This window comes from Oncorhynchus gorbuscha, linkage group LG04, assembly GCF_021184085.1.
Source record: "Oncorhynchus gorbuscha isolate QuinsamMale2020 ecotype Even-year linkage group LG04, OgorEven_v1.0, whole genome shotgun sequence".
In the NCBI taxonomy this organism is placed as follows: domain Eukaryota; kingdom Metazoa; phylum Chordata; class Actinopteri; order Salmoniformes; family Salmonidae; genus Oncorhynchus; species Oncorhynchus gorbuscha.
The window spans coordinates 54,782,324-54,787,005 of NC_060176.1; positions in this window are offsets into that span (position 1 = coordinate 54,782,324).

The window sequence follows — 4,682 nt, forward strand, 5'->3', positions numbered from 1 at the left end:
ACACTTACATAATACAAGCACATAAACTGTAATGCAGACGCACGCTTACAGAGGGTAATATTTTGTTGTGCTGTAAAGCACAGTGTTTAAAGGGGAAGTTCAGCCAAAAATACTTCTGGGCCCTTTATAACACTTTCCTGGCTGTTTGTCAGTGCCCCCAGGCAGTTCTTACGTCCATTGCTTGAGTATTGAGATTTCTGTATTTTTTATATAAAAATGACCTAAAATGCATTACCTAACATGTTTTAAAAAGGTGTATTATTGTTACATCAACAACGATTGGTGTCTAAGCACATTGAATAACCAAATGAATGTGTCGTTCCATATAGTCTGTGATCTGGTAGATACTCTTCTTCCTGGTTCTAAAATAGATCATTACAGAGGGTGGGACAAAGCAGCATCTTACTATTGGTCTCCAAGAAAATACATCAGAATGAAAGGAAGTAAACAAAGAGATGGTAGCTAGCTAGGCTAGCGGTTAGTAATCTCTCATGTAAAGTAAGGCAAATAACGTCAGTAGTAGAGTAGCTGAGTGATGATGGCAGTATATACGGGTGCAATAATGTTCCGGTCAGATAAAAATACACGACACATTTCCACTCTTTTCCTGGCCGCGAGGGAGTTTTGTGTCAGGCATGGCTGAAGGCCATCTACATCCTGCTTATGGTGTCGATACGATGTCATTCACCAGCTGCGGTTGACTGTGTCCAGTGATCACTTTGTGGTCACTGACTATAAGAGGGACAGGTTGAAACAAATCAACTCAAATCAATTTTTATTTGTCACATACACATGGTTAGCAGATGTTGATGCGAGTGTAGCGAAATGATTGTGCTTCTAGTTCCGACAATGCAGTAAAAACCAACAAATAATTTAACTAACAATTCCAAAACTACTGTCTTATACACATTGCAAGGGGATAAAGATATGTACATAAAGATATATGAATGAGTGATGGTACAGAGCAGCATAGGCAAGATACAGTAGATGGTATCGAGTACAGTATATACATATGAGATGAGTATGTAAACAAAGTGGCATAGTTAAAGTAGCAAGTGATACATGTATTACATAAGGATGCAGTCGATGATATAGAGTACAGTATATACGTATGCGTATGAGATGAATAATGTAGGGTATGTAACAATATATTAGGTAGCATTGTTTAAAGTGGCTAGTGATATATTTTACATAATTTCCCATCAATTCCCATTATTAAAGTGGCTGGAGTTGAGTCAGTGTCAGTGTGTTGGCAGCAGCCACTCAATGTTAGTGGTGGCTGTTTAACAGTCTGATGGCCTTGAGATAGAAGCTGTTTTTCAGTCTCTCGGTCCCAGCTTTGATGCACCTGTACTGACCTCGCCTTCTGGATGATAGCGGGGTGAACAGGCAGTGGCTCGGGTGGTTGTTGTCCTTGATGATCTTTATGGCCTTCCTGTAACATTGGGTGGTGTAGGTGTCCTGGAGGGCAGGTAGTTTGCCCCCGGTGATGCGTTGTGCAGACCTCACTACCCTCTGGAGAGCCTTACGGTTGTGGGCGGAGCAGTTGCCGTACCAGGCGTTGATACAGCCCGCCAGGATGCTCTCGATTGTGCATCTGTAGAAGTTTGTGAGTGCTTTTGGTGACAAGCCGAATTTCTTCAGCCTCCTGAGGTTGAAGAGGCGCTGCTGCGCCTTCTTCACGATGCTGTCTGTGTGAGTGGACCAATTCAGTTAGTCTGTGATGTGTATGCCGAGGAACTTAAAACATACTACCCTCTCCACTACTGTTCCATCGATGTGGATAGGGGGGTGTTCCCTCTGCTGTTTCCGGAAGTCCACAATCATCTCCTTAGTTTTGTTGACGTTGAGTGTGAGGTTATTTTCCTGACACCACACTCCGAGGGCCCTCACCTCCTCCCTGTAGGCCGTCTCGTCGTTGTTGGTAATCAAGCCTACCACTGTTGTGTCGTCCGCAAACTTGATGATTGAATTGGAGGCGTGCGTGGCCACGCAGTCGTGGGTGAACAGTGAGTACAGGAGAGGGCTCAGAATGCACCCTTGTGGGGCCCCAGTGTTGAGGATCAGCGGGGTGGAGATGTTGTTGCCTACCCTCACCACCTGGGGACGGCCCGTCAGGAAGTCCAGTACCCAGTTGCACAGGGCGGGATCGAGACCCAGGGTCTCGAGCTTGATGACGAGCTTGGAGGGTACTATGGTGTTGAATGCCGAGCTGTAGTCGATGAACAGCATTCTCACATAGGTATTCCTCTTGTCCAGATGGGTTAGGGCAGTGTGCAGTGTGGTTGAGATTGCATCGTCTGTGGACCTATTTGGGCGGTAAGCAAATTGGAGTGGGTCTAGGGCAGACATGGGCAAACTACGGCCCGCGGGCCACATACGGCCCGTTAGGCTTTTTAATCCGGCCCGCCGAACTTGTCCAAATTATAGTAAAAACCTCCTTTTTCCCCTTTCCCTGCAATGCCCACGTTTCCCCAATAGATGGCGCACTCAAAACACATTGACCGTTGTTGGAGTGGCGCGTATTTCTCTTTATTTCACTTTAATTTTCACTTCGTTTCACGTCACCATTAAGCCCTTATGTGAAAATGAGCGGACCAAAGAGAAGGAAAGTGGACAGCGAATGCCGAGTGTTTAATAAGGAGTGGACAACAAAATACTTCTTCACTGAAGTCCGATCAACGGCTGTATGTCTGATATGCCAAGAAGCTGTTGCGGTTTTCAAAGAGTAAAATATCAGCCGTCACTTTGCCACGAAGCATGCAAACTATGCTAGCAAGCAGTCAACACAAGAACGGGCGGCTACTGCTCAGAGGTTGGCAGCTAATTTACAGAGTCAACAGAACTTTTTTCACCGACAAACTGCAATTCAAGAGTCAAGTACCAAGGAAAGTTATTTCCTCATTTTTTTAATTTAATGGGGAAATCCGAAGAATTCCCCGAGCTGAGCGACACAAACTGGCTTTGTGACTTTGCGTTTGCTGTGGACATATTTTCACACATGAATGAGCTGAACGTGAAGCTACAGGGGAAAGATCAGTTTGCGCACGACATGTACACAAATGTGAGAGCCTTCAAATCCAAGCTGGTTTTATTCTCCAGGCAAATGTCAAACAAATCTTTCGCACATTTCCCCACACTAGCCGTGCAGAAAGAGGCCGCCCGAAATGCGAAGAAATACTGCAAATTACTGGACGATCTGCACAGAGAATTTTGCCGTCGGTTCTGTGATTTTGAAAAAATTGACAAGTCACTTCAACTGGTGTCCTGTCCCCTGTCACAAGACCCCGAATCAGCACAGCAGGAGCTGCAATTGGAACTGATCGATCTTCAGTCTGACTCCGTCTCAAAGGAGAAGTTCAAGTCTCTTAAACTGAATGACTTTTACGCTTCACTTAACGAGACCGCGTTTCCAAACCTCCGGAGGACGGTGCAGAAGATGCTGGTGTTGTTTGGCTCGACCTACGTGTGTGAGCAGACGTTTAGCGTCATGAAAATCAACAAAGCCCATCACAGATCCAAGTTAACTGACCAACACCTCAGATCTGTCCTGAGAATTGCCACAACAAAAATAACTCCAGACTTTGATGCACTGGCAAAAAAGGGAGACCAACAACACTGTTCCCACTGAAATGGTGAGTTTTTCTGCTGTGTTATGAAAAAATGCATATGGAAAGTTTGGAAGTGCGTCTTTTAATTAAGAGCAATGCGCATTTACGCACAGCAGCGGTACAGTAGCTTAATTAACATGCCGCACATCGCTCTTAATTTAAATTTAAATTTTCAGCTGCAGGTAGGATATTTAATACAGCCTATGTCTGTGTGCTTGGCAACGATACACGTGTACTGTTTGCGCGTGAAGGCGAGGGCGTCCGTGGCGAGTTTGTAGAGCGCGCGGTCAGGACAATCCATCCATGATTTTGCGGAGTTTAACACAAGTAGATATTATTGAGCTTGAGTATTTCGTTGTGTAATAATATGTTTTGAATGTTGAAAGTGATTCCATTTTTCAATAAATGTTGATTTCTTTAACTTTGCACCTTCGATTGAAACTTATTAAAAACAGACGCAATCTTGATAAATCACAGTGCGTATGTTATTTTAATCTATTTACATTTCCTCCTCCCAGTATCTGCGAAATAGTATGTAAATGCCATATCTTGCATATTCCTTGAGACAAATTTATTAACTGATAAGGGCTATTTTTCACATTTGAAAGACAGTTAATAAATTGGGTTGTAGTGTTCTTACTGTGCTATGAGGTTTGCACACACTACATTTAATGCTTTAGTATATCCGGCCCAAACACTCCCTCCAAATGCTCCTGGCCCGGCCCCTCTGTCAAATTTTAGAACCCATTGTGGCCCGCGAGTCAAAAAGTTTGCCCACCTCTGGTCTAGGGTGTCAGGTAGGGTGGAGGTGATATGGTCCTTGACTAGTCTCTCAAAGCACTTCATGATGACGGAAGTGAGTGCTACGGGGCGGTAGTCGTTTAGCTCAGTTACCTTAGCTTTCTTGGGAATAGGAACAATGGTGGCCCTCTTGAAGCATGTGGGAACAGCAGACTGGTATAGGGATTGATTGAATATGTCCGTAAACACACCGGCCAGCTGGTCTGCGCATGCTCTGAGGGCGCAGCTGGGGATGCCGTCTGGGCCTGCAGCCTTGCGAGGGTTAACACG